Source organism: Perna viridis, chromosome 10, assembly GCF_037379345.1.
Source record: "Perna viridis isolate PV_CMFRI_1.1 ecotype Kerala chromosome 10, ASM3737934v1, whole genome shotgun sequence".
NCBI lineage: Eukaryota > Metazoa > Mollusca > Bivalvia > Mytilida > Mytilidae > Perna > Perna viridis.
The window spans coordinates 42,323,713-42,337,752 of NC_142454.1; the positions used below are offsets into that span (position 1 = coordinate 42,323,713).

General features: G+C 33.8%; 1 long non-coding RNA gene across 3 annotated transcripts; it reads left to right on the forward strand.

Moving 5' to 3' along the window:
• The first annotated feature begins 4,611 nt into the window (after positions 1 to 4,611).
• On the forward strand, positions 4,612 to 12,953 carry LOC148605974 (uncharacterized). Of its 3 annotated transcripts, none has more exons than XR_015915921.1 (5): positions 4,612 to 4,649; positions 4,810 to 4,887; positions 9,744 to 10,919; positions 11,203 to 11,271; positions 12,207 to 12,953. It is a non-coding gene; the product is annotated as an uncharacterized LOC148605974 (long non-coding RNA). The 3 variants fall into 3 exon arrangements; XR_015915923.1 differs by having other exon boundaries at positions 9,744 to 10,474; XR_015915922.1 differs by having other exon boundaries at positions 9,744 to 9,765.
• Positions 12,954 to 14,040: the final 1,087 nt, after the last annotated feature.

Genomic DNA, 14,040 nt, shown 5'->3' on the forward strand with positions numbered 1-14,040 from the left:
GACACCTTGTACATGTAATACAATTTCAAAAAGATTCATTCACTAATGGTCAAGTTATTGTCTGGACATGACGAAATTGCATGTTTCTGGTCCCCCTTTTTCGCCCCTAATTTCTGAAAAGTTAAAAGTCTTTACTCACAAAATCAATCCCAGTCTTCCTAATTGTGAAGGAATATCATAAACATTCCTATGCTTTTATTGGAGTTATATACTTAAATTCCACGAAATGCTTGTTTTAAGCCCCTTTTTGGTCCCTAATTCTAAAACAGATGAGGCCATAACCCTTAAATCTATACCAACCTTCCTTTTAATTGTGGTTTGAAACCTTCTTACAAAATTTTATAAAGATCAACTAAATAATACTGAAGTTTAAAAACCAAGTGTCTACGGACGACGACGACACGGACGAAACACGATGACGACAGCGTCATACTAATATACGAGCAATGTCAAGTGTTACCTACGGCAACTGCAGTTTTCACAGTGTTCACAGCCTTTTTAATCAGTTGTAAGAGGTAATTATAAAAAAAGAGTATAAACACTAAAGGGTTACCAGACGAGTTGTCTACTCGATACATTTTCAAGCTACTGCTTTCTGATCAATTGAAAAAATAGGCAATACTTACTTTTGCAAAGTTTCCCCTTTCCACTACATTCATACAATTTTCGTCCCAAAGTTTCTGATTAAAATTTCTGACCAGACGCCCAAGCTTCTTGTGTTCACGCGGATCGTTTGTCAGCATCACATCATCAGCAACTTCTTCGTCTCCGAAAAGCTCTTATAAAAATATTAAATTTAATTATAACAACTGGATGATATCATACTCGGTGTATGGCAACGCTGCACTGAATTATGATAAATGGTAGAAACTTTTAAGGGTAGAGATTCATTAAGTTGAAGAGGTTTTTTTTTTTTTTTTTTTTTTTTTTTTTTTTAAACATATAACAACGGTGTTACCAACAAATCAATGTACAGAAGCCGGTTAGGGCCACTTGTCATGCGCTTAAAACCGTCAACCCCAAGTGATATGGTCTATGGAGAACTAGGACAATATCCCACTGAAATCGATATAAAGTCCAGGGTGGTGTCATTTCGGTCCAAAATCTTATTAGGCAAAGACATGAAACTGAGTGCTGCTATTTTCCGTTACATGTACATTTTAAGTCAAGAAACAACGTTCTGATCAAAATAGCTCGACAAAATTTAAAATATACTTGATACTTGCGGTTATTCTTATCTCTGGAGTTGCCAGAATACAACATCGAACTTACAGAAAATAATTAAAGAAAGACTGGAAGATCAGTTTAGACAATTCTGGTTTGGAAAAAAACAAACTTCACCTAAATCAATAAACTACCGAATATACAAAGAATCTTTGGAATCTGAAAATTATTTGGAATACTTAGTGATAAATGCATAGTAACATTAGCAAAATTGAGGACGACAAACCACAAGCTGCCAGTAGAGACTGGAAGATGGATAAATATTCAGAGAGATCAAAGACTATGTCATCCGTGTAACACAACTATTGGGGATGAATACCATTATATTATGGAATTCACTTTATTGAATGACGATCGGAACAATATTGATAGGCAACTCATAACAAATTGCAATGTTAAATTCAAGAAAATAATGAATCAGAAGAAATAGTAAAAAAACTAAAAATACTTGTGTATATTTATTCGTAAGATAATGATATATTGGATTCCCTCTGACGTTATTTCATTTTGTATTAACTTGTGTATTTATATTGAATAAGATGTTTTATCCCTCCTCGTCAACTTGAACAAATAACAATGTTTTGATGTAATTTGTTTTTCTGCATACCTTTGTACCTACATCGGTTTATAAGAATAAAGTTATATGTATATAATATGTCGTAAATTGCGGTATAGCTATTACATTATATTTTTTGGGCACCTCATTCTTAAATGGTTCGAGTCACATCCCCCGGTAATTAATCCAGACCCTCCTTTGTTAGTGTGGCACATTATGGTACAATTTCAAAGACATCCATTCAATTTTACTAAAGTCATTGTCTAAAATTAAAAAAAAAGTTTGGTTTCTGTCCCCTTTAAAAAAAAACCTTCATTCCTTAATAGTTCAAGGCACACACCCAATTCAATTCCAACTCTCTTTTTGTAAAATGACACATTGCGGTAAAATTTTTAAAAATTCGTTCACGTTTACTCAAGTTATTTTCCGAACATACAAATGCACTTTTCTGGACCCTTTTGGCCCCTGATTCTAAGATAGTTCATGTCATAACCCTGAACCTTCCTTTGGTAGTATGGCACCCTTGTCGTATAATATCAAAACATTCCTAAATAGTTAAGACCTTAAGTCACACACCCTAAAAATCAATCCCGGCATTCCTTTTGTTGTATGACACCTTGTGGTAAAATTTCAATGAGTCCTATATATTCACATCATCCAGTTATTGTCTGTGTGTCATGAAAAGGCCAGTTTTGACCCCATTCAGTCCCCTAATTCCTAAACGGTTCAAGTCACAACCACAAAAATCAATGTCAGACTTTCTGTTGTAGTATGACACCTTGTGGTATAATTTCATAAAGATCAAAACACTTATACCCAAGTTATTGAGTGGACGTGGAAGTGTCTACGGACGACAACGCCGACGCCGGCGATGATGACGACAAAAGAATGATAACATTATACGACCGCAATGCCATGTTTTAATCTATCAATGTTATATCGCTTGCTTTTCCCTATAAGAAGAAACGCCTCGATTGTCTTAGGGTAGAGTGCTCACTTTGACTCAACCGTTCTCTTTCTCAACTGCATGAGATATTTGCTATACAAATGTACAAAATGTAAAATCAATAAATGTATCATTCTTATATGACGTGCCACAGGGACGAAAAAAGAGATAAACACATGACCAACATTTCGTGTGATTCAGAGGCTGCGTCTATTCAAAAATATGAAGAAACTAGTCCTATTAGAATCGAAATAATAGAAACCATGTTTTTTTGGTGTAGTCTAATTAAAAAAAAAATACTTGTACGTGTAAAACTGTGAGCAAATTATGTTTTCTTGTTGATATCCTTTCCGTTTCCTAGAAATCAAATAAGAGGTGCAATACGGCATTATGTGCTAATGTAAAGCTTCGCCGAGCGCAGCATGATACGACCACAGTGATCCAAACCCTGAACAGTTGGGGCAAGTGTGGACACAACATTAAATTAAAAAGGAGATTGGAAAATGTAGATAAAAATATCGATTTTCATGGGAAATCCAAAATAAAAAAATCAAATCGGACAAAAAAGCCATTTTTGGGGGGTGTGGTCCCTTTGACCAAGTGTAACTCAAAAAACATAAGATATATATGTATTCTGATTGAAAATTGCGGTTTAATCCTGGTTTGCATACATTTAATTACAGGTTTAAATAAACAAAGATGAAATTGTTGTTTTAATCATTATAGTCTGTTCTTTATTGGTCACCTTAATTGTACCTGTATTTTACCTGAAGAATTGTACTTAAAATCTTAAAAAGATATTGTTATGAGAATATCAAAATAAACCTGATGATGTTTTAAATGAAATATTTCATTATTTAATATTTTATTTTAATACATGTTGTCAATATCGGGATTATAGTACAAAAATACAATTATTTACATAATGTGATACAGTGATCCAGTACTCAGCAGGAGGAGCTCGTCCACCCAAAAGACCAGTTTACCAACGCATCAACACACAACTACAGCAACTCAAAGACAGATATCAGCAGCGGATTATGACTGTGACAGACTACGCAGATGCCGCTTCTCACTTACTGCATCTTAATTAGTGAACTTTTATACGATACAAACATTGTACTATATTTCATGCTTTGTCATTTCTGATAATTTAAGCTGATTTTATATTTATTTTAATGCTGCAACTGATACAATGGGTCTTAAATGTTGTATGTATTCTTAGTATATGCAAATTATTTATTTTATTTGTTGTGATTCAAGCTATCTGAAAATGAATTGTCTTGTCCCTTATCTTGTGTTGTTGATTTTGTTATTAAAATATTTATTAAAAAATAATGTTTTAATTATTTTTTATTGGATTATTAGAAATGAAAGACAAATGTACACATTAAATAAAACACGCAATCAATACTAAAACAAAACTCAACAGAATGCCAACATATATTTTCTGCTGGTAAAAAAAAATATTACGCATTTCATTGTACATTTTTAAAACAAACTATAGGTCTTCAAGGTGTATGAACCCATTGTCTTTTTTGTTTATTCAACTATTTAATTAATATGGTAATTAAATGTATGCAAGCCAGGATGACACCAAAATTGCAGGCAGAGATTTTCAAAAAGAATCCAACAACAAAAAAATTGACATCGGACCAAAAATGAAAAAAGTAGATATTTTAACCCTTAAAACTCGAAAATTGTGCGTAATCATCAAAGTCTACCAGAATTAAATAAGGAACACAATAAAAAAAAAAGAATTTTCAAAAAAGGAAGAAAAACAAACATTCTACATTTTTATCTTTTCGGGCCGTTATTCTAAAATAGTAGGGGCCAAAATCACTTTCCTGAACGAGCTCGGTTTAGATTTTTTGGAACCTGGTTTCGATAACGCAAGATGGCGGTCAGGCACTTTGACGAAAGGTAGAAAATTCTTTAGTTTATGTTGTTGTTGTTTATTGTAGGATTTTACCCTCTCCGAGGATTTGGATCGAGCTAATAAATTCACAGTTTCGATTATATAATGCTTGTCATTTTAATTTATTTCTTTATAAGAAATACACATGATCTTTCTCTTTTGCAGGGAATAAGGATTACAAAAGAAGCTCACATCTAATGGTTTAATATTCCTAATAAACCAAGATGATTATTTTTTTTCAAGGTAAGTTTTATATAGTGGTGAGAATCTGATTGGACCATGACTAGTGCTCATGGCATTTGTTAGTCTTTCCGTGTATCCGTTCATTCATTTGACCGCAATATGAAATAACTGTTTTACATCAGTAGCGGATTCAGAAACTCCAAAAAGGTGGGGAAGTATGGCCTTTGAGGGGGCTCACTATGGGTAGTATCATTAATTTTCTAAAAAATCATTTTTTTCAAATATGAGGGGGGACCCTGAGGTTTGGTTCCATGGATATCCACTTCCTGTTTGAAGGTAACCAAAGAACAGAAATGGACACTGCTTGAAATGCCTGAAGATGAATAAGTGAACTGACAAACCCTATCTTTGAAATTTCGTTTAGTTGGTTGCTACATCTACAAAATATAGAGAACTCTACAAATTTCTTATCTCATGTTAAACCTGTTGTATGTGTATGCAATTTTTGCATAAAAATATTCATAATACAATTTTTGAAAAAAAAATGTTATTGAAAAACATTACAATCGCATTATAGTGAATGGTTGTTGAAAATATTGTTATAACATTTGTGAAACCATACAATTTTACGTTGTAAAAACATTTGTGAAAAATGTTTTCAGTCTTTTTATGGAAACGTTATAATAACATATATAATGGTTATTGAAAACGTTATTATAACATTTCTGCAACCATACATTTTTACGTTTTAAAAACATTTCCGAAAAATGTTTTCAGTCTTTTAAGGAAACATTTTTATTACGTTTTTGTGCTAGCTGGGAACACCACCTGCACGAAGTCCAGCGCCCTAGACCACTCGGCCAGCTACGCTATATAAAAATATATATCTTTATTTTCATCGCCATCATGTACAGGTACAGAGATTACTGCTAACATATTCAAGTACTTCTCTAGTCTTAGAATCAGATAAATAATGTATATAAGGTGTGGCACATGAAGAAATAAAACGCAGATATTTTTATTTTTATTCAATAAAGTATTTATACATTATAACCTCTAGAAATAACCAGCAAACAGGAAATTGTTTGTAAGCGTAATCAAGGGAACCAAGGTTATAGCGGTCATCAACAGAATGTAATCCAGGGACAAAGACCAGACATGGAAAACAGACATACACAACAAAGAACATAAAGTAACTAAAATCACACAAAGTAACAAAAGCAAATGAGCAACTCGGACTGCACTAAAAACTGGAAGCATGGACCGGGTGCACCGGTAGAGTAAGCGTCCTCTGCTTTTCTAGTAACACCCGCCGAGTTGCTCATGAAAAGTCAAGTCCGGGGTAGACGAAAGAGGAAAGGAAAACTATGACCCGTTGAACAAATCAGTTTTCATGGGGCAGATGGATACACCGTAAGGATCCACGAGTTCATGATGACCACCATAAAACTATTGTAGTGATGACTTTAATCTTGTAGCAACATAACCCTGCTCCAGAGGCCTATTTGTTAGAATTCTAGCGCGATACAAAAAGTCTGCGTAGTCTCGGCAAGCTCTGGCATAACGTATGAGTTGTGATATGAACACTCCATACGCAGGTGCTGAAGGGATGTTGCCACAAATGAAAAGACAGTTGACAATTTTGAATGAAAAGTCATCACGTTTGTCGTAAAGTTTGGTCAATAGTTCTCCTTTACCATCGATTTCTAAGTGTAGGTCAAGATATGAGGCTGACTTCACAGTGTCTGTAGTATCCTTTATCTCAAGTTCTTTTGGGTAGATGCGATGTATTAAATCCCCAAAATTAGGATTGTTTAAAGATAATACGTCATCTATATAGCGGAAACTGAGATCAAAGGATCTAGCCAAACGATATTCTTTCTTTCGGATTAGATCAACTAAAAAGTCAGCCTCATAAGAGTGAAATAATAGATCAGCAAGTAGAGGAGCACAATTAGTTCCCATTGGAATGCCGACCGTTTGTTGAAAAACGCGTCCACCACACTGAACAAATATGTTGTCGATTAAAAATTCCAACACTTTGTAAACATCTTCTGTATATTTGGAAGATGATTTGGAATTATTTTTTACAAAGTATGAGGAATCCCTACCAAGAACTATATATTTGTATCTAGGTGTACCATCTTTTTGGAAAAAACAACGATGTATAATGTTTTTAAGTCGGGATTTTAACTGAGTATGTGGAATAGAAGTGTATAGTGTTGAAAAAATATAGGTTTTAGTGCTATTACATTCTGATAATAGTCTTGAACTGATTGTCTCCAAAAGATCTTTCGAATTTTTCAGGATCCACATTGAATTAATACCACTACGGGAGTAACACATTTTGTGATAAGACTGCAAACTCTCTTTGACAGCTGTGAGTATAGAAGTTAAAAGTTTTGAAAAAATTTGGTGGTACATTTTGCAGATCCAGCTATGTAACGTTGTTTGTATGGATTCTTGTGGAGTTTAGGAATCCAGTACATAGACGGTAAATCACAGTCATCGTCTTTGGTAGAGACCAAAAGATGATAACACAGATTTATGGTTTTCCACAATTTCTTCTTTGGAGAGTGTGGTAGCAGTATAGGTCTTAGCACTGCTGTTATTTTCTACGCCTACCTCTGATAATAAATGTTGGATGTAAGACGTTTTGCAGACAAAAACAATGTTGATTTTGGCTTTGTCTGCTGGTACAACATACTTGTCATGTACAGTAGACAATGTTTTTGCTACTTCGGGGTCTTTGAAAACTGATGTAGCATTGGCACTAATTGACCTACTTAAAACTTTTATTTGTTTCCAAATTAAAGACCTCACAGCCTTTAACCACTCTGACAGAGAATCAATGTCTTCTTGTTCTCGTTTTATCCATTTTCTTGCATAGTCCTCCACGGCATTCATAAGAACTTTAAAGTTATAATTCCAATTTATGGAGCGTGGTTCACGGTACTTGGGACCTTTATAAAGAATATTACGCAGAGATTCGTTTTCGATGATGAACAAATCTCCCGTAACGACGCGACCGAAAGGACCAGTTTTGAATGGAGAGTTTTTGCAAGAACAGTCTCGAGGTTCTGCAATAGCTTTTTATAACTGAAAATTTTGGATGCAATGGGTAAAGTATAGGAATATGAAATAAAGTTTGTCTTTTTAAGAAATTGATAGATCAAATTCAGTTGAAATGCACTATGGAAAGATGGCGGGAAAATTGTCCGGCCCTTTCCCCTGTATAGCCAGTAAAAAATATATATGTAACAGATGCTTCAGAATGAATCTAAATAACTAGATGTATTGAATATATTTGAGGAAAATAAGACCAAACTGAGAAAAAAATTATGTGCCATCCATTCTTACACAGAATGGTACTTCAACTATATACATAATAACGTAATTTATCAACAGGGTTAACCAGGAGGCTCAATATATTTCTTTATAATTCTGACAAATTTACATACAAATGTAGTCTCAAAAGTTCAAGTTTATCATTTAGGTTCTTGGCATATTAGAAATTAATAATATTGGGACGTTGATAAACATTCCTACTAATAAACATCTTTCCTAGATTGATTTAAAAAAGGACATATCATTATATAGTGAAACTCGTCACCAATCTCATTTTATATTGCAGAGAGTACAGTATCTATATTCTCCTTGAACGTTAGTCCATCTATCATGCCCAATAGGTAAACGATGGTTTGTTGTTCAAAATCTATAACAACAAAACCAAAAAATCTTTATCATTAAATGTCGAAGTTGAAATGCTTTCAAATTTTCATTAATCACATCTCGTTGGAACTGATCACGTAGATTGATTGTCAGTTTCAGCCGTATATCACTTACAAATGTTTGGGAAATCAATATGTATGACAACCTAGTATCTTCTTTTATTAGAAGAATTAACTAAGGATGATTTTGTGAATGCATAACGTGCATTAACGTATACACAACAGAACATAACTTTGATGGTTTTCCTGCTAAAAGTTTAGTCCAGTGAGAAATCATTATCTGCTTCACATCTAAAATAAGCGAATATCGTCCAAGTTCACAGTATACCATACAATTTTATGTTGTCATTCTCAAATTCAGTAATAATTTACAAAATTTAAGATGCACTCTTTCAGTACAATCAATATTACTAAAGCTCCGTACCTCTGAGTCATATAGAAGAATGGGTTTTATAGTCTTATCAAATAAATCTACATTTTGTAATTGACAGAAGATTCAATTTGATAAATTGTGATATTTACCCCTTTTTAGAATTTCATACATGACCCTTTGCTCTCTATCTGCTTGCAATTGTATTGCTTTTGCAAACTTGCCGGTTTTTGATAGAAGTATCCCTGAACTCATTCACAATGTCAATATTTCTGTTATTAAATAATAATCTTGGATTATTTGTTATTCTGACATTACAAAAACACAACACTTTTGTTTTCTATACATCAACTTTAAGTCTCCACGTTACACAATACTGATGAAAACAAACTGTGTTAATCTTTTGGTGTTTCCGTCACAAGTATAGTATCATCTGCGTGATTATGGCAATTTAAATATTTTCATAAATAAACTTAATTCATTTTCTATTTCATCTGATAACGAAGTTATAATCTAAGATATCATACTTGTTCATAAAGTCTTCTAAATCATTTAATAACAATGCAAACAAGAAAGGTGAAAGGTTTTCACTTGGTCTAACTCCAATTTCACGAGGGGAAATATTCTGATATTCTGGTGTACATTTATCATAAACAATCCGTTTACATATTTTGTATAACACTGAACATTTTACCATTGATACAATGTACTAATTATAATACATTCATGCCATAGCCCATCTCTTCAAACTATCAAACGCCTTCTCAAGAACTACAAAGACACAGTATAACTTAATTTTTCTTTTTCTGTTTCAGAGTGCCAAAAAATGAATATAGGGTAAATAAATTATGTACAGCTGAATAACCCTGGGGAAAGCCCATTCTGATTTTTCAGTAATGAAAAATTTTCCTAATAACTGTTAAGGCGTTCGCTCAAAATAGCAGTAAAAAGTTTGCCAATGCAGCTCACAATTGTGGTCGGCCAAACGTTTTTAGTGTCATCACTCTCATCCTTATTCTTATACAATGTATATTGGAATGATATTGCCAACAAGCCAAGTTTGGCATTATACCTGTATCAAGAATTACATAGAATAAAAGTTCATACACTTCCATAAGATATTGGGAGGTACTTTTAATGTACTCGTTCACAATTTGATTTTCACCCAAAGCTTTGTTATTTTTCAGTTTGCAATTAGGGTATGTAAGTCTCATCACGTGACTCCGTGATTTCATGAGAATGGGCCCTGATCTCCCATTCAAATGCATTGAGATTCGTCATTAACATAGCATTGAGTTCAATGTTAAAAGCAAAATATCTTTTTGTGAAATAAAATACTGATAAAAAATGACAAATATCTAGTTCTACTGGATAAAAATGTTAAGAAAAGCATAAAATAGAAGCTTTTGCATAACGATACTGTGTTTTAATTTCCCTGATGTGAACAATAAAACGCAGACTGGTCTTCAAAAATCAGACCAGGGAAGAACTTGTGCAACCACTGCCGCCAGTGCCGGGCACTGGCATATTGTACCAGTTGATTCTGGTAAGTAAAAATTACAAATACATTTTTACTATGAGGCAGATGTAACCTGTAAGAGCATGAAGTAAAGTAAATTGACATTTAAAAAACATGTATGCCTTTTACAGCTTTACATCATCTTCAATTAATTTTTCTTCACAAATTACACAATTTGGTAAAACTTTGTAAGTTGAAATTGTATCAGTCCCCAGCTGTAAACATGTAGCCATTGAGGTTGCTCGTTTATTATATGTTTTATACTTACTAGTTGTGACCATTCAGATTACTAAATATTTTAAAAAATGGCAGTAGTTATGATTTTGCAGCTATTCAGAGCACCACACTCAATGGAGCCCGGTACAAAAGTCGTCGACATAATGTCCACTGGACATTGTATTCGGTATCTGATTCTATTGCTGTTGAGTACCATTATGGGGACTTCATCCTCTATTAATTACAGTTTAAATAGGTATGACTTTCAAAGTCTTAGGTACAATGTAGCAAATTATATTCTACATGGTCATGCCATGGTGGGCTACAAAGCATAATATTAAAGCACAGATCCCATTACCACCCAAGAGTGGTAGTACGTAGAGAGCAAGGCTCTGTCTGAAATGGGGGCCTGTGTTTTCAAGGCATATTGAAATTGATAGCTAGCTTTTTATATTAACCTGTCACTTGAATAATGTCAATTTCTATCTAGTTTTTGTCGATTGTGATTTATTATCCTCCATTTTTTTCATGCATTTCAGGAAGAGAATGTTTGACCATTCAAGCTGACCTTGCCTGGTGCTTGACCTGACAGTAGTCACAGCCTGCAGGTAGGCAGTCAAACTCATTATTTTGTTTCCCTGTCAACCTTTTAGAATGCTATCTCTCATATGGCACAGGCTAGGCAGAGAAGCAGTGCACAACTACCAATTTTATGTTCTGGTGTATCTCAAACAGGGATCAAAGACATGCAAATTTTGAGGGGGGTGGATGGGCGGATGCCCGCCATGCCCAAGCCTAAATCCGTCCCTGACAATTCCACAACAGTTCAAGATAAGTCGATATCCCCTTGACTTACTTTATTTTCAGGACATAAACCATACATTTATATCTTTTTCGGTTCTAATTATACATGTACAATATAATTATAATTAGCTGTTATGATAAGCTACACTGCATTACACTCTGTAGCATATCAACCATAAATGATAAAAAAACAAATGAGAGAAAAATGTCAATATGGGTCTACATTGAGTGGTGCAAGAATTCCCACAACAACAGCATGCCTTTGACATGCTCCAAAAAGACAAATGCAAGTATACAGCAAACTGGGCATTATGCTACACCCTTCTCATGCATGCATATAAAAAATGAATCTCAGTGTTAACAATAGCTAGCAGTTATCCACATTAAAATCCCTTGAATTATTTTAAGAAGACATTTCAATAAGAATTAGCCTCCTTATTTAAGTTATCATACAATGTAGTAGAAATTGTATTTTACTGAATCTTAACTTAATACACTTAACTGCATCACATTGATACACGTGTTTACTATTAGTACTGTAGACATATTAATAGTAAACATGTGTATCAATGTGATGCAGTTAAGTGTACAAAATACAGAACAAATGGTCCATATTGTACTGAAAACACTGGGCATTTGTGTCCAAGACCGCTTATCAATACCAGATGTATTTTCTTTGTAATATTATAAACTAAAGAGTAGTATTCATTAAAAGAGCGATATGTTGTTTTTTTTTCAGTATGAAGTGAAATTATTTGCATAAATTATTATTTGGTCTCTACGTTTGAGGTTTTAAAAGAACCCTGTGAAATGCAGCTACATGTATGAAATGCACATCTCAAGAGAAATGTATTACTGAAAATGGAGGTTTAGTTGCTCAGAACCTAGCTGTGAAAAGTCATTCAGCAAGTAGTTTCCTCTTGAAAAAAACAGTGATGGTCGAAACTTTTTGTCACCCTGGAGCAACTAGCACTTCTAATGTTGCAATGTACATATGCAGTTGTTGGCAAATACTGTGTGCCGACTCAGTAACCTGTAACCAGTAAAATGTATTGCACAATCAATCTAATGAGAGTAATTACAATTCACAGAAAACAAAAACATAACTGGATGGGCCCTTCCTTATCAGACAAAGATGTCAAACTGTATGTGATATACATGAACATGTATTTGAGGAACGAGAAACCTCTGGTAGTAAGCAAATTCTGTGAAATTATTTATTACAAATTATCAATGGCTGTGATTAGTGTGGAAGACTATATTTTACCCAAATGATTGGATTTTGTGCAGAAAGTGAAGAGTCTCTTAGCTCATTGCCCTTTTAAAGATGATGGAGACTTCCAGTAGAGTCCAAAACAAACGGAGTGGAACTGTCATGAAAACATTTCCCCTTTTTCATTTACTTTAAACGTTTTAAGTAAGCTAACTTATTTGTATTGTGGTCAGGGGCGTAGATAGGCCTGTTTTATTTGTACGCAAAATTGGGTCTTGGGATGGGGGGTGGTGGTGGTGGGGGGGGGGTCGCTCAAGGCCCCCAGTGAGTCATTGCATAAAACCTTTATTTCATCTTTAAAATGTGTGTTTTTATTTTTGTTACTTTTTCCAAAAGTACGCAACTCTGTATTTGCGTATAGGCAGCTACGCCCCTGGTGGTATTGAATAAAAATAAAATGAAAAAACTGTAAATGAGCACTAATATAAATAAAACTGCATTTTATATAAGATATGCTTTTCAAGGGAGCTAACTCTTTGTTCAGTGATTTTTTTTATCCTTTTTTTAAATATGCAATTTTAAAATTTACGAAAAAGTACTTAATCCTCAGAACCCAAATAAAACATTGATGTAATGTAAAAAGTAAGTCTAAATCTTCTAATTAGAAACTATTGAAAATGAAAACGAGGCGTCAATGCTATTTTTTATTTTTGTTTGAAGATTGGCACTACTTATAAAGTTATAACCTTTGGTTACCATCAGGAGCATTTCAATATGAATGGTGTCGAAATTATGTGATTTTTAGGAATTTTGATGAATTTCAGGGGCCAAAGAGGAGGACCTAGAGATGGTCCTCATTTTAGCCTCTAATTATTGAGAAGAATAAAAAATGAAATGTTACCCAAGCTTTGCTTAATTTAGGTACTATTTGGTACAAATTTGGTGAAATTCAGTATACCTTGATGTATCGACTTCTGCCTGGGTCTATTATAGAATGTCGATCGGCGACCAGGTGATGCAATCTGTAATATGCACGCTATATACAGCGTTGTATAGACTACAGTAGCATTTGCTGAATCTTTGACCCAGCAAAAATACTTTTTTGGGATAAAATCAGTACTTTCCGGTGCATGTAAGACCGGTATTGGTGCATGCCAGTCAATTGACGAGAAATTTCCAAGGCAGAAAAAATAATGTTATGTTTTCGAGAACTATTCTAAAATTTAGTAGGGTCGGTAGGTAGGAATTTTTATTTTCATTTGATATTTTTGAAATGACATAAGTCATACAGATATAATGAAAACTAAATATGCAAAGACTAAACATACAACAGACTTAATCCACAGCCTAATCGCTTTAG